This window comes from Vombatus ursinus, unplaced genomic scaffold (genome assembly GCF_900497805.2).
Source record: "Vombatus ursinus unplaced genomic scaffold, bare-nosed wombat genome assembly UNPS02014778.1, whole genome shotgun sequence".
In the NCBI taxonomy this organism is placed as follows: Eukaryota; Metazoa; Chordata; class Mammalia; order Diprotodontia; family Vombatidae; genus Vombatus; species Vombatus ursinus.
This window is the reverse complement of record NW_020954556.1, coordinates 14338553-14361223: the sequence shown is the minus strand read 5'-3', so window position 1 is coordinate 14361223 and position 22671 is coordinate 14338553. Positions and strand designations below refer to the sequence as shown.

The following is a 22671-nucleotide window of genomic DNA, read 5'->3' as shown; positions in this document are numbered from 1 at the left end:
TTTAGAAATATGAAGTTTACAATAGGTCCTGTTTTATTAAAGGCACCATAAGAATTAATTAGTTATTGATCATAAAGGAGTAAGGTTGGAAAATGAAAGAGAGAAACACTTGAATTATCTATTTGAAGCTTGGTTACCCAAGTAATAATAGTTATTAGTTGATTTACAATATTTCTTTGTGATTTATAGAGCATTTTCACATGCATCAACTAATATGATATGTGAAATCACATAACATTGTAGAAAGGCAACTTCTCATAGTTCATAAGAAGACTGACCTTACAATTATGAAAACCTGTGTGTAAGACCTGTATCTGACACATCCAAGTTGTATAGCCATGGGCAAGTAACTGAAACTCTAATACTCCAGGCAACTCTCAGATTATAATTTGCTTATAAGAAACTCATCTTTCCACACTGGAAGATGGTTATCATGATGAAAACACAGTTCCAGGGGAAAAATAAAATAAAAAAAAATACCAGTAATACCAAACTGAATATGTATGTTAATCCCTCTTTGAGCCTATTTTTATGAGAGTAAGGGTGTTGACCACCCTCCTTCTATATCTCCATTGTAAAAGATCTTCCTTTTTATACCTCTTTTATACCTCCCCACTCTACCTCTCTCTTTCCTATTGTCCCAGTGTATCTCTCTTTCTAAACTTTTAATTTTATTTGTTGAAGTCTTATCATAATCAATTCACATTCATGCCCTCTATCTATGTATACTCTTTGACTGCTGTAATAATGATAAAATTCTTAGGAGTTACAAATGTTATCTTCCTATATAGGAATCTAAATTTTTCAGCATTTTATTCCCTTATAACTTGTCTTTTATATTTACATTTTTTGCTTCTCTTGAGTATTATATTTGAAAGTCAAATTGTTTATTCAGCTCTAGTCTTTTCATCAGGAACACTTGAAAGTCTTCTATTTCATTAGTTATTAATTTTTCCCATAATGGATTATATTCAGTTTTTCTGCATAGGTGATTTTTAGTTATAGTACTAACTCCTTTGTCTTCCAGTATATTATGTTCCAAGCCCTCTGATCCTTTAACATGGAAGCTGTTGAATCTTGTGTAATCCTGACCATGACTCCATGATATATGAATTGTTTCTTTTTGACTGCTTGCAATATTTTCTCCTTGACCTGGGAGCTCTGAAATTTGATCATAATATTCCTGGGCATTTTCATTTTGGGATCTCTTTCAGGAGGTGATCAAGTGATTTTTTTCAATGTCTATTTCACTCTCTTATTTTATGATATCAGGGGAGTTTAACTTGATAATTTCTTGGGATATCATATTTAGGCTATTCTTTTGATCATGGCTTTCATGCAGTCCGATTCTTAAGGATGGGCAGTATATAAGAGTGATGAAGGCAATGTGTGGCACAGAGTGCTGAACTGACCATAGACTTATCCTCTCCAAGCTAAATATTTGCATTCAACAAAAGCACTGGCCCAAAGGCAAAATGATTAGTAGAAGAATTAATGTCAATAAGTTAGAGCTTTCTGTCAGTTGGAACAATTTGTTAGTAACTTGGAGGGAAAGTTGAGCCAACATACAGTCGGCAACAGTGGAGCATGAAAAGAGTGGGCAGCTTTTAGAGGTTTGATATGTAGCATTGCATTTGCTCCTTGGGGTCAGAACACTTGCAAACATCAAGACTAGTTTGAGGAAAATGATGGAGAAATTCAGAAGATGTTAAATGAAAAATAAGAACTTCATAGTGTTACCAGCAAGATAGTTCAACCATCTCTAAGAAGGTAGCATTTAATTCCATCAAAAGTAAAGTAAAAGTAAAGCTTAGAGAGATACAGGATTCTTGGCTCAGTAAGAAAACAGATGAGATTCAGTTTTATGCTGATAGTAACAACTCAAAGCACTTTCATGATGCCCTGAAGACTATTTATGGGTCAAAGACCTATAGTGCATCTCAACTACTCAGTGCTGATGTAGCTACATTGATTAGTGATAAGAACATGATCCTAGATGGGCTGAGTTCTCAGTAGACCATCATCAATGATGAAGACATTGACCATTTACCTCAGGTTGAAGTTATTCCTCTCCCTAACTGAAATTCCAACTGAAGAAGAGGTTTTGAATGTCATTGGGCTCCTTTTGTGTGGCAAAGCACCTGGTCGTGATTCTATTCCAGCTAAGCTTTACAAAGTAGGGGTTCCATTACTCATACAAATGCTGACTGAAATTTTCTGAGTTATATGCCAAGAAAAGGTTATCCCACAGGAGTTAAATGATGCCTCCATTGTCCATCTCTATAAAAGTAAAGGAAATAGATTTGCCTATGACAATCCCGGGATGGGGGGGGAGGGGGGATTCTCTTTTAGTCATTGCTGGCAAGATTCTTTCCAGACTCCTCCTTAGTAGGTTGATCTTTCACCTGAAAGATGGTCATCTACCTGAGAGCCAGCATGGCTTCAGAAATGACTAGGAGTAGTCAATATGGTGTTTGCTGCCTGACAACTCAAGGAGAAATGCCAGGAGAGGAACAGAGGTCTGTACATAACATTTGTAGATTTGACCAAGGCCTCTGATACTGTCAGTCATAGGGCTTATGGGAAATTATGTCAAAATTTGGTTGTCTGGTGACCTTAATTAGCACTGTACATCAATTTCATGACAGCATACTTGCTGGGGTTCTGGATAATGGATAATGCTCTCATACTTTCACAGTCATCAATAGAGTGAAACAAGGCTGTGTGCTTGCTCCCATGCTTTTTACCATGATGTTTTCAGCCATGTTGTCAAACACTTTCGATGAGGATAAACATAGCATCAAGGTCAGCTACCACAGTGATGATAAATTCTTCAACTTGAAAGGTTTCAAACCAAGACCAAAGTGGAGGGAGTGTTGGTGCATGATTTTCTGTTTGCAGAGGATTGTGCACTCAATGCAGCCTCTGAAGCTGAGATGCAAGGAAGTATGGATCGATTCTCTGCTGCTTGTGCTAATTTTGGCCTAACAATTAACACCAAGAAAACACAGGTGCTCCATCTACCAGCACCACATTATCCATAGGTAGAACCATTGGTTACAGCAAATGATGAAGTTTTGAATGCTGTGGATAATTCACTTACCTTGGTAGTACTTTCCAGGGATGTACACATTGATAATGAGGTTGACACACATATTGCCAGAGCTAGCTCAATGTTTGGGAGGCTCTGAAGGAAAGTGTGGGAGAAAAGAGATATTAGACTGACTACAAAACTGAAGGTCTACAAAGTCATTGTGCTGACCTCATTGATGCATGCCTGAGAAACCTGGACAATATACCAGTGCCATGCCAGGAAACTGACTCATTTCCATTTGAATTGTCTTAGGAAGATTCTGAAGATCACCTGGCAGGATAAGATACCAGACACTGATGTCCTTTCTCAAACTAAACTACCAAGCATTCAGACTCTGTTACAGAGATCATAACTCTCATGGGCTGGCCACATTGTTCAAATGCAAAATGTATTCTTGCTGAAAGACTATTTTATGGGTAACTCACACAAGACAAGTGCTCACATGGGGTCAGAAGAAGCAATACAAGTACACTCTCGAGGTTTCTCTTAAAAACTTTGAAATTGATTGTGTGACATGGAAGACACTGGCACAAAACCACTCATCATGGTGTGCCCTCATCAGAGAAGGTACTCTCTGAGAAAAGCAGAATTGAAGTAGCCACAAAGAAACATGAGATGAGCAAATTTAGAGAATCCAACCCAAATGTTCACATGGACTATTTGTGCCAGACCTGTGGTAAAGCATTCCGAACTCATATTGGTTTCATCAGCCATCGTTGGACACACTCTAACTTGACTCTTTCATAGTGATGTCATTTTGGTCCTTTTTGAAAATGAAGGACAACAACCAATTATAAGTATCCCTCGATCTATTTTCCAGGTCATTTGTTTTTTCAATGAGATATTTCAAATTTTATTCAATTTTTCCTTCTTTTTACTTAATTTTATTGTTTCTTGATGTTTCATGGAGTCATTAGCTTCCACTTGACAAATTCTAATTTTTAAGAGATTATTTTCCTCAGTGACCTTCAGTGAGTATTTCTTTTTTGATTTGGCCAATTCTCCTTCTTTAAAAAGTTCTTTCCTTCAGTTAATTTTTATTACCTCTTTTTCCATTTGGCCAATTTTGCTTTATTTGTCTTATTTAACATTTTATTTTTCCCAATTATATGTAAAAACTATTTTAACTTTTTTTTAATTTTGAGTTCCAAATTCCCTCCCTGCACCCCTTCCCTTTTCATTGCAAAGGCAAACAATTAGACATAGATTATATATGTGTAGTCATGAAAAAACACATTTCCATGTAAGTCATTCTGTGAAAGAAAACACAGACCAAAAAAGAAGAAAAATAAAAAGTAAAGAAAAAGTATTTTTGATCTGCATTCAGTCTGTATCAGTTCTTTCTCTGAGATGGACATCACCTTTCATCATAAGTCCTACAGTAGTGTCAATTTTGCTTTTTAAGGTGTTCTCTTCAATTATTTTTGGTGCCTCTTTTACCATTTGACCAATTCTGTTTTTAAGGTGTTATTTTCTTCAGTAATTTTTGCCCCTCCTTTACCAAACTGTTGACCCTCTTTTCATAATTTTTCTTTCATCACTCTCATTTTCTTTTTAATTTTTCTTCTATTTGCCTTATTTAATTTAAAAAATCTTCTTTGAGCTCTTCCAGAATTATATCTTTGTCAAATTTGTATTTTTCTCTGAGACATTGCATGTAGCTCTTTTAACTTTGTTGTTTTTTTTTTCTGAGTTTGTCTTGATTTCTTTTTTACCTTGGAAATTTTCTATGATCAGGTTATTTTTGTTGGTTGTTGTTGTATGCTCATTGTTCCTGCCTATTTCTTGACTTTTAGCTTTGTGTTAAAGTTCAACTCTGCTTATGGTGTTGATGGGACATTGTCTTAAGCTTCAGGCCTTTCTGGATTATTCCTCGATCTCCTAATTTGCTACATTTGGCTTTATATTTAAATCATGTACCCGATTTGACCTTATCTTGGTATATAGTGTAAGATGTTGGTCTATACCTAGTTTCTGCCATATTGTTTTCCAATTTTCCCAGAAAGTTTTTTCAAACAGTGATTTCTTATCTCAGATGCTGAGATCTTTGGGTTCATCAAAAACAAGGTTACTGTGGTCATTACTGCTGTGTCTTATGTACCTAATCTATCCCACTGATTACCCCTCTATTTTTCAGTCAATACCAGATAGTTTTAGTGATTACTGCTTCATAGCATAGTTTGAGGTCTGGTACTGCTAGGCCACTTTATTTTGCTTTTTTTTTTTCACTAATTCCCTTGGTATTCATAACCTTTTGCTCTTCCAAATGAATTTTGTTGTTATTTTTGCTAGCTCTCTATGTTTTTTGGTAGTTTGATTGGTATGGCACTGAATAAGTAAATTAGTTTAGGCAGAATTGTCTTTTTAATTATATTGGCAAGTCTACCCATGAACAATTAATGTTTTTTCCAATTATTTAGATATGACTTTATTTGTGTGAAGAGTTTTATAATTGTCTTCATATAGTTCTTGGGTTTGTCCTGGCAGGTAGAATCCCAAGCATTTTATATTATTTACAGTTATGTTAAATCAAATTTCTCTATCTCTTGCAGCTATACTTTGTTGGTCATATATAGAAATACTGATGATTTGTGTGGGTTTATGTTATATTGTGCAATTTTGCTAAAGTTGTTAATTATTTTAAGAAGTTTTTTTTAAAATTGATTTCTAGGATTTCTGTGTATACCATTTGCAAAGAGAGATAGTTTTATTTCCTTATTGCCTATTCTAATTCCTTCAGTTTCTTTTTCTTTTCTTATTGCTATAGCTAGCATTTCTATTACAATCTTGAATTATAGTAAGGATAATGATTATCTTTCACCCCTGATCTTACTGGGAAAGCTTCTAGCTTATCCCCAATACAGATAATGCTTGCTGATGGTTTTAGATGGATACCACTTATCATTTTAAGGAAAGCTCCATTTATTTCTGTGCTCTGTAGTGTTTCATTTTTGATATAATATTTTTTTGGTGAATTTAAGTGAGTTAATTTACAAAAGTTACAGACAAATATAGTTTTCAGTGCAGTTTCAAATATTTCAAGAACAGACAATAGTCCATAAGGATTTGGAATGATAATACTGAATGGCACATGCATCATTTTCCTTGAAGTGTTTTTTTTCCTACCCCTCCCCAGGGGCCAGGAAGGGAGAACAGTAGAAGAAAATGTCAATGTCAATGAAAATAAGACCATGGAAATAAAAAAAAACACTTTTAGAGAATCAGAGGAATTTTAAGTTGGGAATAAGTAACTCTCTTGAAGACAACAGTGGTTGTCTTGGAAGGTGCACAATTTAAAGACTAAAAAGGAGAGAGAAAGAGAGCCTTTAGATCTGAATTTTCACTATTTAGGCTGTCAACATTTTTTTCACATCCCAATTTGTTACCTTTAAACCCATGATCTCTTAAAGCCAGGAGTTACCCTTACTGTGAAAGAAGGACCAGTGCTCTCTCCACTGTGCCACCTAGCTGCCCCTTAAATTTTCTTTACTAGCTATTTTAAATCAAATGTTTCCATGTATCATACTCATTCCATTTTTATTTAGATTTAGATTTATTTAGATTCATATATACACACATATATATACATAAATCTAAATAAACATATATGAATTTCTTTAAAAAGCACACACCATTAAATCTAATAGTAGGCTTAGGCCTTTAAAAACCAACTCCTTTACCTCTTTAGTGGTCTATTCTCCCAACAGTAGCAATGCTATTAAAGTCATCTTCTAAGCCTTCCAGTCTACAAGTCCTTCAAAATAGATATTTTTTTTCTTCTGCATAGTTTGCTATAGCAAGTTTGCTTTAGATTTGAAGTTATTTATATTGCTCATCATTTATTAGTGTCACTGTGGAAAATGAACAAATTGATTGACAGCTGTCACCAGGTCCTTCCTAGAGCTATGCAGAAGGAAAGGCATCATGTCTCTGGTCATATTTAATGTTCTCTCTCAATTTAGCTTAAAAAACAAAAAAAAACCATATTTTTTCCTTTGAAAAACAAATAGCCAACCCAGAGGGATTAATTGCAGATAAAAGAAATCTATTTTATAGCACTCACCATATTATTTTTTAATTTATTTTAATTTATCAATAATCACTTCCATAAGCTTTTGAGTTTTAAAATTTTTCCCCTCCTTCCTCTCCCCAAGATGGTGCAGAATCTGATATTGGCTATACATATACATTCTTATTAATCATATTTTTACATTAGTGATGCTGTAAGGAAGAATTAGAATGAATAGGAGGAACCACCACAAAGAAGAAACAAAACAAAACAGAAGAAAAAAATAGCAATAGCAAATAGTATGTTTCAATCTGTATTCAAACTTCATAGTTCTTTCTTTGGACGTGGACAGCATTCTCTATCATGAGATCTTTGGAGATGTCTTAGGTCCTTGCATTGCTGAGAAGGGCTAAGTCTATCAACGTTAGTCATCACACAATGTGGCTGTAACTGTGCACAACATTCTCCTGGTTATGCTCACTTCACTCAATATCAGTCCATACAAATCTTTCCAGGTTTTTCTGAAATCTGCTTGCTCATCATTTCTTATAGCACGGTAGGATTCCATTACATTCATATACCACACCTTGCTCAGCCATTCCCCAATTGATGGGCATTCCCTCAATTTTCAATTCTTTTTGCACCACAAAAAGAGCTGCTATAAATATTTTTGTACATGTGGGTCCTTTCCCCATTTGTATGATGTCTTTGGGATACAGCCCTAGAAGTGCTGTTGGTGAGTCAAAGGGTATGCACATTTTTATAGCCCTTTGGGCATAGTTCCAAATTGCTCTCCAAAATGGTTGGATCCTTTCACAACTCCACCAACAATGCATTAGTATTCCAATTTTCCCACATCTTCTACAACATTTATCATTTTCCTGTTTTGTCATGTTGGTCAATCTAATAGGTGTGATGTGGTACTTCAGAGTTGTTTTGACATGCATTTCTCTAATCAATAGTGATTTAGAACATTTTTTCATGTGATTATAGATGGTTTTAATTTCTTCATCTGAAAACTGCCTGTTCGTATCCTTTGACCATTTATCAATTGGGGAATGATGGTATTCTTATAAATTTGACTTCATTCTCTATATATTTTAGAAATAAGGCCCTTATCTGAGACATTTGTAAAAAAATTCTTTCCCAATTTTCTACTTTCCTTCTAATCTTGGTTGCTTTGGCTTTGTTTGTGCAAAAATTTTTCTGTTTAATGTAAACAAAATGATCCATTTTGCATTTTGTAATGTTCTCTATCTCCTGTTTGGTCATGAATTCTTCTGTTCTCCATAAACCTGACAGGTAAGCTATTCCTTGCTCTCCCAGTTTGCTTAGAGTATCAGCTTTTATACATAAATCATGAAATCATTTTGACTTTATTTTGGTATATAGTGTCACCATATTATTTTTTTTTAATTTCCATTTTCAAATATTTATTTTAATTATTATATTTTTTAATTTGGTTAGGCATTGGAGTTAAGTGACTTGCTGAGGGTCACACAGCTAGTAAATGTTATGTGTCTGAGGCCAGATTTGAACTCAGGTCCTCCTGAATCCAGGGCTGGTGCTTTATCCACTGAGCCACCTAGCTGCCCTTGCCATATTATTTTAAAAACCAACATGTGGACACACACACATATAGATATATATGTGTACGTATGTATATACACATACATACACAAAATCATCCAAAACACAATCACTCCCCTCTCTTCCTCTACCCCCTCATGAACAAATATGAGTTTTTATTTATTTATCCTTTGTTCCCTTTGCAACATTGTTTTAGATATCCCTTTCCAATGCATTAAGCAATAAACTTCAACACTGCAGACTTCCTTGAACAGCCAATTGGACAACACCTAAACATTAAACAAAAGTAACAAGTGACAAACATCGCAAATGGAAAAACAAGTTCCACCCTTTGCCACAGTCTGTGATCATGTCTGTAGGGCTTGGTTGAGGTGTGGGCAAATATCTAAAAAGAGGGTCATTTTTCCTTTCCCAGCTGTTTTATAATGTAGGAGGTTTTAATCTGTATTTCTTTGTAACTTTTATGTGAGCGCAGGCAGCAACACAAAGTGAAGAGATGTGCCATCTCCATTTCAGATTTGACTAGGTTAATCACCTTGTTGAATATGTCAATGGTTTTGTCCCTGTTTCCCTTCTGCATTTCAATAATTCCCTTTGTTTCATATGCAAAATCATACTTCTTGTTGATTCCAATGGCCTTGCTAATAAGCCTTTGTCTAAATCTTGCTTCCATTGAAGCCAAAGCAAACTTTTATGAACATAAAGTTGTAGTATTCTCTGGTTTCAAGTCAATACATTTGTCATACATTTCATTTGTTTTACCAAATTGTTGCTGATCTGTTAGTCCCTGGACATAAAATGCATAGCCTTCAGCACATCTTGGAAATTTCTTTATGGCATTCTCAAAGTCCACATAGCTGCCTGGGTTTGTGTAGAATTGTTTCCTGTGTAAGCTTGATGATACAATGAAAAACACTTCTGAGCTAGGGCCAGGATAGAATCAGGTCATATTCTAATACATTCATCAAAATCTGCTGCTGCTTCCTCAACCTGATCACAAAGGATCTTTAACTGTTCTCGGTAATGATAGACATCTATGTTCTGGGTATCAATATTGGCAGCCCTGTTAAAATCCTGAGTAGAGAGCAAAGGCTGCTATTGTTGGATGTGTATTCTGCCTCTTTTGATCAGGACATTTGCCTCTTCCATGCTGATGACCTGATCTAAATCTGGTTTAGTCCCATTGGCATTGTCGATAAGCAAGTAGAATGTGGCTGGTAGCAACAACACTTCAGCTATATAATTAGCTCTAGCATCTATCTTTTGTGCACTCACTTATGATATTATCATAGTTTTCTTGCTCCATATATTGCTTGGCCTTTAAATATCCAGAGTTTTCTCTTACTTCTAAAGCTTCCCCTTCCTTCCCTTTATCCTCACCTGACTTGTCTCCTTTAAGCATAGGCTGAGAGATGATGTCATCAGTGAAGTAAGATTTAATGAATTGTGGAGATGGTATTAGAGGCTCATGATTCTTATATTTCTCTTTGGCCTTTTCTTTCCCAAGAAATTTAAAAACTTTATCAGCAAACAGCATACTTTGTTGGTTCTGGAAGCCTTCTAAAATACAAACTGTTGTGACATCTTATAAATACTTTCTTTGTCTAGTTTCTCATGGGCTTTTGCTCGTCTAAAGAGAGCTTTCACTTATCTGGGATTAAGCTCAGCAACCTTTGTACAATCTTGTGCCACCTCTATACTGGCCGCACGCTGACCTTCTGTCAGCCATACGCCAGTACCCACTCCTTCTATAAGGAGCACACTACCAGAGTCTTACTCACTCCCGAGTCTTCGGTACTCAGCCGGATCACCACACAGAGACGAGCCATCGGGAGGCGCCAACACCAGAGCTTTATTCAGAGGCCAACACAGCAAGCCATCATAGCAAGCCCAAGCAGCAAGGCCAGAGCAACAGGGCAGGAGCCAAGAGAGAGCACATGTGTGATCTGACCACGCTTGTTCTAAGTACCTACCTAGCCCCTCCTCCCCAGCCTGCTTACTAGCCAATGATTGTAGGGTCAGATACCGGAAGGGGCTGTCTGAGTTTAGCACACTAAGGGGGAGGGAGTGACGTAGGAGGCTAGGACCGGATATAGGAAGGAGGCATCTGGGATTGGCGCATAGACAAGAGTACGTGACCTAGGAAGTCAGACTCAGACACTGGGAGGAGGGGTCTGGGTCAGTGCTGCACAAAGGGACCCAGGAAGTCAGGAAGGTCACAAGAGGCATCTGGGGATGACGTTGCATATAGGGAGGGGACTAAGCAAAGGGAACTCAGTCCTCTGCCGTCCCACTCCCACGTGGCACTGCCCCTTGCCTCAGGAGCTCAAGCTCCGGCTACTTCCTTGCACCCAGCTTATCTCACATAGCACTGCCCACTGCCTCAGGGCTTCTCCGTATCCAGCCCATCCCAGTTCACCACGACAATGCCTACCACAGCCCCTGCCTCGACTTCCAAAATACCCAGATCTTACCCTACCCTTGCCACAGCACCCAACCTGGTAGCTGCCAACATCAGACAGTCCCTCACACACCTCTTTCCACGTTTGCAATTGTTCAAATGCAGCAGCTGTATTCTGATAAAATGTAGGAAGGTCAGCTTTTTTCTCTGTAGGGCATAAACTGATGGCCTGTGTATAGCACTGAATGACTTGCTCATATTTTCCTGCTTTAAAATACCTGTTGCCTTTGTTCTTTGCTGCTTGGGCTCTATCAAGAGGGCTCATTTTCTTGTGGGCACCTGTGTAGTCTGGGTAGCCGCTGCTGGCCCAGATCACAGGGCCAGGCTAGTACTGCCCGTGTGGGTCTTTCTCTCGCTATTCCTGTTGAGGTCTCTACCTCCGGTATCACTGGAGCTGCAGCTTCCCGTGTCCGTCTGTGGTTGCTGCACGGTTTACAGGCACACGTCATACCTAAATCAGGAAAAGCTAAAACAGAGAAAGAAAACTGTAGACCAATTTCCCTAATAAATATTGATGCAAAAAAAAATTTTTTTAAAAACTAGCAAGGAGGTTATAGCAATGTATCACAAAGATCATACACTATGAGCAGATGGAATTTATACCAGGAATGGGGGGCTGGTTTAATATTAGGAAAACTATCAGCATGATTGACCATATCAATCGCCAGAGCAAGCTGTCAACGAGGCAGTCACCTGGCCCTGGTAGTGGGGATCGCCGCCATAGATGCCTCCAGGGGCTTAGAGGCAGCCAAGACAACCTGCCCAGTCCTCAGTCGCCTCTCCTCCCCTGCCACTCCAGGCCCACAGCAGGTGTGCCAGTCAGCTAGAGCAGCCAGGAGATTGGGAGACAGAAAAAGGGTCTCTTTAGTGTTTTTAATGGGAACGGATGTATTCCCCAATTGATAAATGATCCAAAGTTATGAACAGTTTTCAGAGAGAGTAATCAAAGCTATCTATAGCCATATTAAAAAAAATGCTCTAAATCGCTATTGATTGGAGAAATGCTAATTAAAACAACTCTGAGGTACTACCTCATACTTATTAGATTGACTAATAGGATAGAAAAGGAAAATGACAAATGTTGGAGGGCATGTGGAAGAAATGAGACATTAATGTACCGTTAGTGGAGTGGTGAACTGATGGAACCATTCTATAGGGCAATTTGGAACTATACCCAAAGGGCTATAAAACCATGCATACTCTTTGACCTATTAGGACTGTATCCCTAAAGTGATTAAAAAAAAAAAAAGGAAAAGGACCTATATGTAAAAACAAACAAAAACATGTATAGCAGCTCTTTTCTGGTGGCAAGGAATTGGAAATTGAAGAGATACCCAACAATTGGGAAATGGCTGAACAAATTGTGCTATGTAATTGCATTGGAATACTATTGTGTTACAAGAAATGATGAGCAGGATGCTCTCAGAAAATCCTGGAAAGACTTGCATGGGCTGATTCAAAATGAAACGTACTGTGTAAAAAGTAACAACAATATCGTAAGATGATCAGCTGTGAATGACTTAGCTTTTCTCAGCAATACAATGATCCAAGCTTGGAAGAACTTATGATGAAAATGCTATCCATTCCCAGAGAAAGAACTGATAATGTCTGAATACAAATTGAAGCATACTTTTTTTTTTTTACTATCTTTATTTTGTTGTTGTTGTTGTTGTTGTTGTTGTTGTTGTTGTTTTGGGGGTGGTTCAGTGTTTTCTTTTACAAGATGATTTATATGGAAATGTGTTTTGTAACTATACACGAGTAAACTATATCAAAATGCTTGCCTTCTCAATGAAAGGGGAGGGGAGGGAGAAAGAGAGAGAATTTGTAACTCAAAGCTTTAAAAATGAATGTTAAGAATTGTTTTTACAAGTAATTGGGGGAAAATAAGATACTAAACAAAAAAAATAAAAATAAAATAGAAAAAAAAGGAATGGGTCCTGTATTTTGTCAAAGGTTTTTCCAGCATCTATTGAAATACTCATATGATTTCTCTTGATTTTGTTATTGATATGGTCAATCATGCTGATAGTTTGCCTAATGTTGAACCAGCCCCCCATTCCTGGTATAAATTCCACCTGCTCATAGTGTATGATCTTTGTGATACATTGCTGTAACCTCCTTGCTAGTTTTTTAAAATTTTTTTTTGCATCAATATTTATTAGGGAAATTGGTCTACAGTTTTCTTTCTCTGTTTTAGCTTTTCCTGATTTAGGTATCAGCACCATATTTGTGTCATAAAACAAATTTAGTAGTGCTCCTTTGCATATTTTCCAAAATGGTCTATATAATATTGGAATTAATTATTCTTTAAAAGTTTGGTAGAATCCAGTTGCAAATCCATCTGGCCTGGGGAATTTTGGGGGGGGAGTTCATTGATGGCTTATTCAATTTATTTTTCTAAATTGGGGATATTTGAGTATTCTATTTCCTCTTCTGTTAATCTGGGCAATTTATATTTTTTCACCATTCATTCTGCTCTCTTTTTCCTTTTAGCTTGTCTGTCCTCAAAAGTGTTTTCCTTCCAACTATTGCCTCCCCCAATCCATCTTCCCTTCGATCACCCCTCTTCTCTAAATTCCTTCCCCTTCTACTTTCATGTAAATTAACTTAGATATACATACCCAACTGACTGTATATATTGCTCCCTCTTTGAGCCAATTCCAATGAAAATAAGCTTTATGTGCTTCCCCTAACTCTCCCGTCTTCCCCACCAATGTGAAAGGTCTTCTAGGCCTCTTTTATTTGAGATAATTTACTGCATTCTACCTCTTCCCTTTTTCCTTCTCCCAGTGCATTGCTCTTTATCACCTCTTAACTTTATTTTATTTTTTAGATATCATCCCTTCATAATCATCTTACCCCCATGTCCGCTGTCTACGTATACTTCTTCTAACTTCCCCGATACTGATAAAATTGTTAGGAGTTACAAGTAACATCTTCTCGTGTAGGAATGTAAACACTTCAACCTTATTGAATCCCATATGATTTCTCTTTTTTGCTTACCGTTTTATGTTTTTCATGAATCTTTTATATGAAAGTCAAATTTTATTTTCAACTCCGGGTTTTTCATCAGGTATCCTTAGAAGTCTTCAATTTCATTAAATGTCCATTTTTCCCCTGGAGGATTATACTCATTTTCTGAGTAGGTGATTATTAATCTTAGCTCCTTTGCCTTCCAGAATATAATATTCCAAGCCCTCTAGTCGTTTAATGTAAAAGCTGGTAAATCTTGAGTGATCTTGACTGTGGCTCCATGATATTTGAATTGTTTCTTACGGGATGCTTGCAATATTTTCTCCTTGACCTTGGATCTTCAGAATTTGACTATAATATTCCTGACACTTTTCATTTTGTCATCTCTTTCAGGAGGTGATCAGTGGATTCTTTCAATTTCTTTTCTACCCTCTGGTTCTGCAATATGAGGACAGTATTCTGTGATAATTTCTTCCAAAATGATGTCTCGCTCATTATGAAAAATGCTATCTACATTCAGAGAAAGAAATGATGGAGTCTGAATGCTGATTGAAGCATACTATTTTCATTTTTAGAGATTTTTTTTTTGCGTGTGTGTGTGTGTTTTCTTTTTTACCCTTTTGTTCTTTTTCTTCTTTCACAACATGACCAATGTGGAACTGTTTTACATTGTTGTATATTTTTAACTTATATCAGCTTACTTGACATCTTGGAAAGGGGAAAAAAGAGGGAAGGAAAAAATTTTGAAACTCAAAGTCTTTTTAAAAAATGAGTGTTGAAAAGTATCTTTTCATGTAATTGAAAAAATAAAATACTATTAAATTAAAAAAAAAGATGATATCTAAGCTCTTTCTTTGGTCATGGCTTTCAAGTAGTCCAATAATTCTTAAAGTACCTCTCCTCAATTTATTTTCCAGGTGAGTTGTTTTTCCAATCAGATATCTCACATTTTCTATTATTTTTTCCATTCTTTTGATTTTGTTTTATTGTTCCTTGATTTCTTGTGGAGTCATTAGCTTCCACTTTCCCAATTCTAATTTTTAAGGAATTATTTTCTTCAATAAGCTTTGTTACCTCATTTTACATTTGACCAATTATGCTTTTTAATGAGTTCTTTTCACTGGCTTTTTGTGCCTCTTTTACCATTTGTCTTATTTTGTTTTTTTTTTAAGTTGCTATTTTCTTCAGTATTTTTGTGCCTTCTTTACCAACCTATTGATTGTTTTTTCCATGATTTTCTTGCATCTCATTTGTTTTTCCAATTTTTTCTCTACCTCTTTTATTTACTTTTAAAAATTCTTTTGAGTTCTCCCAGGATTTTCTTTTTTTTTTTTTTGAGGCTGAGACCAATTCACACACCAATGGGAGGACTAGTTTTTGGAATTAATACATAGAATTTCAAAGTTTAAGATCTTGAAAGTGTTATGTAATTCAAAGAGATTGTGAGAGTCAAAGAGATTATGAGAGTCAAAGGTTTCTATGTCTAATGTGGGTTGGAGATAAAGGCTGTTGGAGTTAAATAGGTTGGGGAATTGTGTGTCGCCACCATGGGAATGGTGTTCACTATGTATAGTCAACTTTCTAGTTTATAAGAAAGGTAAAAACAGGATGCATTTCCTTCTTTCAACATCTTTATATTAGAGATAGAAGATACATGTATATTTAGAAAGACATATAACACATGACAATACCAAAAAAAAAAAAAGAAAAGAAAAACGGCATATTTTACACTAGGGTTAAAGAACTGAAAAGTTAAACAAGAGTTGCTGAAAATGAATTTATATTATTTGTCAGTTTGGTCTAATACTAAAACCCAAAGGGTTTTAAAATCAAAGGACCAAGCCTGAACTATTTCTTATCATGGTTTTAATCTGAAACTCATTGAGTCACCTTGGGCACATTACATCATCTGTAAAATAGGGACAGCAGTAACTGCTCTATCTTACCAAAGGACTGAGTCTGAAGATAAATTATAGACAAACAGACAGAGGAACTAATATTTATATAATGTCACCCTAAAGCTATCGTGTTTGTTCTACGTAATCTAAGTAGGAAATGGAGAATATTACTATTTATATTTTGAAACTCCAAATATAATCTCTCCAAATATAATGTTAAAAAAAAAAAACTATACAATTTCAGATCTAACGGAGAATTGGTCAATCACTCAGTGCAACCTACTTACTTTACATTAAGGAACATAGGGTCACAGATTTAATGCTGTAAGTGATCTCAAAGGTTACCTGGTCAAACTCCCTCATTTAAATGATGTAGAACTGAGGCCAAGAAGAGTTGGTGACTTTTCTAAGCTAGTAAGTAACTAAGACAGAATCTGAACCAAGGTCTTCCTGACACTAAGTCCAACACTCTAGAACAGTAGTTACTGCAGGATGTAATGAAAGAAATATTTGAACTCAGATGAATTTAGGGACCATGAACTTGAATTTGAGTCCTAACTTTGGGCAAATGACTGATTTTGTGAGTTTATCTCCTCACCTGTAAAACTGAGGTCATAATAGCTGTATTAGAGAGCTGCTATGAGAATACTACATGTATGTACAGAGAAACTATATGTCAAGTGTTTTGTAAATCACAATATAAACATATTTAAACTCATTACTACCCAAGGTCACAGACAGTTATTTCCAGAGGTGAGATTAGTACTTGGGTCTCTTGGCATTCCATCTCCTATCTCTATGTCTTTGCATTAGATATCTCCCATGCCTGAATACTCTCCTTCCCTCCATGTCTTTGTTTTTGTGTGTTCCTTCAAGACTGACTTTAAAGCTTATGTTGTGCAGGAGAACTTTGTCCAGAGAGAGAAAGAGAGAAAGAGAGGTACAAATAGATATCTACATGTGGGTATGTGTATGCATCTTGTATGTACTTAGGTACATTTATATTTCTCTCTTCCTCAATTAAATTGTGAGTTCTTCAAGGGAAAGGATTTTTTTTTTGCCTTTTTTTGTGTACTCAGTGCTTAGCACAATGCCTAGGTCATAGTAGGCTTTCAGTAAATGCTTACTGACTAACTCATTGCTACAACATGTTTAATATATGATTATTGATTGAATGACCCAGTCCAGTGTTCCTTTCACCACACTAATCTTGAGTCCCATATTATTAACGCTAACATTCCCACAGTTACACAGGACCACAACTCAGAAATAATATAGACATGGGATCACTGGAAGTAGGATGAAAAAAAAAAAAAACATCCTTCCACTGGCATTCAGGAAATGCAACTCAAATTTACCCATTTTAGAATGCCTCTCCCCATTTCCAAATTCCACTAGCATTTGCAATTACAAAGTTCAGAAATTAAACAACTAGTGACATGAAAGCAAAATGCGTTGGACTACCAGCTAACTAAATTCTAACTAACACAATCTTGTCAGAGCTGAAAATGCTCTCAATGTCATTTTCTGTCTGATTATTTCTCCTATACTCCCTTCACCGTGGCCTACCACCATCTGAAGTCTGTTTACTTACAGGGATTTTATCAAACACTTCTCAGTGCTGAAAAGTAGCGATGAGAGAGGCACATTTTTTATTTCAAAGAAAGCCTTTAAATTAACTGGAAAGTGAAAAATGCCAACAGCTTGCAGGCTTGCTGTCAAGCATGTGAGGAGAACATGCTGACTGCACTTGGGGAGGGAAGTGGGGAACTGCTCAGCAAAGATAGTTGCCTCACCTACTTTCACTTTAGTGAATATTTGTGAAAAATGGCTTCAAAGAAAAGTCTCCTTCACATGAATTCTGACCAAAACTGGAAACTTGTCTCTAGAGGCTAAGCTTTCCTGCACCTCTTCAACCAGTAATTTTTTCAATCAATTAGTCAATCAAACAGTCATTTATTAAGCACTTTCTAAATCCCAGGTATCATGCTAAACTCTGGAGACACAAAGAAAGGTGATACTCATTCTTTCCCTCAAGACACTTAGATAATAAAGGGTAGACAACATGTAAATTCAACCTCCAAATACTCTGGAGGGAAATCAGAGACTTGTCTAGTTTGGTATTATTTTTAGTTTTTAAGTCTATGAGAAATGCCATTATTTCACAGGTTTGGGGTTTTCTCTTTTCTTTCTCATTGTCAGCTGCCACATCCTTTGGCCACAATTCCAAGGTTATGAATCCATTTGTTCTTTTTCTGACTTCAGAGGTTATTATGAAAATAACCCTTGGTAAAGTTTAACATGTTACAAAAAATTTGGGATAATATATACATATATTTATTTTTAAAGGAGATATATATATATATATATTTAAAAAAGAAATCAAAACCATAATGAAATAGGATGAAGTATATCTCATCCTTGTCATTCTTTCTATTACTCAAGTTATAATGAAAATGATTTCAGTAAGTCTATGGAAGATGAGTTTATATGGAAATAATTTTATATAATTACAAAAAGTAACCATTTTATCCACCTGCCCAATAGACCACAGAATATTTAATATGAAGGACTAATAGGAACGTTAGTCCTAGAATTGTATTTATGTAAACTCCAATGAACTAGATTAAAAAAGAAGAAGAAAATAAAATAATAAATATCTAATTCACAAAATGTGAATTTTATTGGGAAAGTTAAATTGAGACATTTACTTTCTTTAAGGAAAAAAAGGGAGGGGTGTGTGTGTGTGTTTTGGGGGTTGGTGGGGTGAGTAGGGATGGACAGGGCAGAAAACTCAGAGGGAGAAATCAGGAGAAATTATAGCCTTTTAGAATTTCCAACTGCCTATTCCCAGCATGGATTTGTCTGAAGAGTAGCATTGGTTATGAAACCAGTCAGGTGGAAAATGACTAGTTTCATTAAAATTAATAATAATGAAAGAATTACCAGTTATTGCCAAATACAATTTTTGCACAGGTGCAAACTTTGATCATGGTTGTGTTGCTATTGGCATCCCTTGAGTAGGAAGAGGATAGAGACATACCCCCAGTACACTAGGACTGCATCAAGATATCCACTAAGAGCAATCAAACATTTTTTTTTTTTTTAATTTTGAAGTTCACTGCAGCATTATTGGAGGTGGGGAGAACACATGTAAATGCTATTGTTATTATCTTAGAGCTTAGGAGTTATTCATTACTCAACATTGCGAATCCCCTAATTAGGTTATTCACTTGTGTTGATTCCATTTATCTTGAAAAATCTGCCTTGAATCTGCCCTTAGATATCAAGGCCATTCTCCAAGAAAGCATTGTAACCTAACTCAGTGAAGTAGAAATGACTCTGGGCTTTGAGGTTTCTGATCCTAGCTCTGCTACTAATATATGTGACTTTGAGAAAGTCACATTGCTCAATTTTCTTAGCTGGAAAATGAGGATAGACTAGACTGGAGATTTGTGTGTGTGTGTATATGTGTGTGTGTGTGTGTGTGTGTGTGTGTGTGCACATGTGTGTGTCATAGACCTCTTTAGCAGTTTGATAAAATTTGTAGACTCTTCAGAATAATGTATTTAAATAATTGTAGGAAATGCTAAATTTCAGTTAGAGGCTAGAGAAAATAAAAATGTATTTTTTCTCAACCTAGTTCATAGACCCTCTCAAATCTCTCACAGACTCTTTGACATCCTATGGACCTTTGATTAAGAATCCTTAAATTAGAGGATGTCTGAGGCTTTTTTTTTTACTTTTAGTTACATTTTTGCATGGATGAGTATGTCTATATCCGTGTAGTTCCCTGTGTGTTTTGTGCACATAGATCTATATGTTTATTAAGCAAACATTTAGATATATCTATATACATATGTTTATTATGCTCCCCCTCCCAACAAAGTTGTGGACTATCTACTTTGGGATTTCAAGAAAGGTTGTGATCAAAATGGCGGTGGTTTGATTTGCTTGACATATGATACCTCTCATCTCTCCCTAAGCATGCTTTCTTGCTTCAGTTACACGGGCTTGTGCATCCCATAGTTTGAAAGAGGTCAGCAGTTGGTGAAGATTGCTAGCCTCTTCTCCAATGGAATTGCTTCCCTGGGTGATGGTTAGGCTTATCATTTGTAGGGGATAGACAGAGGACAGGACCAGTGCATGCATATGCATATGTATATCTATCAATATATCTAGCTATCTATCTATATCTGTCTATCCATTTCTAGATCTATATATCTATGGAATTATATTTGAAATTAAACAGAACATCTACAGGTCTATAGATTTAGATAGGTAAACAGATAGATAGATGGATAGCCATGTTTGACAAAATGTACGGGTACTACTATCACCATTTCACAGGTAATGAAATGGTCAAAGAGGTGTTAGGTCATGTACCCAAGGTCATACAGTTAGTTTGTAGAATAACCAAGATTAAACATGGTTGTCCTGATTCTTAGTCCAATCCATTATATTGCACTGGGAGTCTGAAGATGTAAGTTCTGGTACCACACCCCCATTCCATTTATATGCTGTGTAAATTTGGTCAAATCATTTAGTCCCACCTGGCCTATTTCCTCAGTTTTAAATTTCATGATCCCTAATCAATGTGACTATTGTACACAATGATGTATGTCCTATTTTTATAAAAAAAATGTAGCCTCTGGGTAACTACTCTCACATATGTGCCCCTGGAAAATATAATACATGTATGAAATACTTTCAAGTTCAGAAGCCATTAATACCCATATCTATATTTTTCTGGTCATGCTTGAGCTTTAACGTTTAGTTACAATTACTTTTGGTTTTGTGTTTTTTGTATTTGTGCAGTTGTTTTTTACATTTACATTATAGTTTTTGTTATATTGTTTTCTTAACTCTACTTACTTAGCTCTGTATCTGTTAACATAGATCTTTCCATGCTTCTCTGTATTTATCACATATATCATTTCTTATAGCACATGTACATGAATGTACCACAATTTGTTTGTCCATTTCTCAATCTATTGACATCTACTCTGTTTCTAATTCTTTACTACCATAGGAAGTGTGACTATAAATATTTTGGTGTATATGGGTATGTTATTCTTATCAAAACCTTTTTTTAGTATTTTTTTTGCTTTAAATAGTATTTTATTTTTCCCACAAGTACATATTAAGAACATTTTTAGCATTTATTTTTACAAGATTTTGAGTTCCAAATTTTTCTCCCTCCTTCCCTCTCTCCTTTCCCTCTTCTGAAAATGGTAGTCAGTTTGATATAGTTTATTCATATGCTATCGTGTAAAACAGAGAAGTGCCAAAGTACTTCAGCCAGATGAAGAATGAGGAACAGTTATGGGCTGAACTCCTTCCTTAAGTGGAGGATTTGGAGTTCATGGCTCCACCCTCCAATCAGGTGACAGAGGGCAATGATGAGGTGGCTGATAGGACTTTGCAGGATGATAAGGTCTTCCCAATAATAAGATTTCTGGAAAATAAGACTACTCTTAAAGTAGTGCGGTAAGTTGAGAAATGAGAAGATTTTAAAGAATTTGCTACAAAATTTAGTTTTTCATTTCTACCACTTTCCTTCTGATCCTTTTGATTGTGTCTATCAGGTTTTTAGTTTCAGTTTAAATCAATGTTATCTATTTTATTTTTTTGTAATTGCTTCTATCCCTTTTTTGGTTGTGAATATTTCACCTGCCAATAGCTGTGAGAGGTATATGATCTGTTTCTCTTCTAATTTTTTCTGTGATATGATTTTTAATATTGAAATCACATTTACACTAAAAATGTATTGTGGGATTTGTTGTAATGTACTGGTCTAAGCTTAATTTCTTACAGATTGCTTTCAGTTTCCCCAGAAGTTTTTATCAAATAAGGAATTTTTCCTAGGTACTTTATATTTTTTACTTTATCAAATACAGTTAAGTTCTATTCTTCTTGATACTCCTTTGTCCAGTCTATTCCATTGATCTCTCTATTTTTTTTTACCCAATACCAGAGAGTCATGATGATTAATGCTTTATAATATAGTTTGATGTCTGGAAGTGTTATTTTTTTTCTTTTAGGTCTACTACTTTTTATCATTTTTTTGATATTATAGATCTTTTGCTTTTCCAAATTAATGTTGTAGTATTTTGTGACATTTTAAAACTTATCCCTTGATAATATGATTGGTAGAGCATTAAAAGATTAAAATAATTTGATAGTGTTGTAATTTTTATCATATTGGCATAGCCTAGCCATGAGCACTGAATATACAGTAATTTAAGATGTTCTTTATTTCTTTGAGGAGAACTTTATAATTAAATCCATACAAGTCTTTTGTGTGCTTTGTGAGGAACATCCCCAGCTGTTTTTTAATTAATTAAATGGAATTTTCCTTTCTAATACATTTATTTTATTTTATTATTATCTCCATCTGGTCTTTTGTTAGTCTGAGTATTTTATATATTTTTAAAGTGTTTGTATACTTTTTTTGGATTAACAAGTTTGCTAAAAAATAATTGTGCATAATGTGATTAGTCTTTTTTTCTTAATTTTGTTATAATTTCACCTTGTTTTGCTGAGTTGATAATCTGGCTTTTTCCTTTAACTCCAATTAACTCAAGATTTTAGTTTTGTTTGTTTTTTGGCTAAGCAATGGGGTTAAGTGACTTGCCCAGGC

General features: G+C 35.5%; 1 pseudogene; it reads right to left on the bottom strand.

The window, feature by feature from the left end:
* Window positions 1-9113: 9113 nt before the first annotated feature.
* The window catches only part of LOC114045345, a 58911-nt pseudogene continuing 45353 nt past the window's right edge, over window positions 9114-22671 (bottom strand).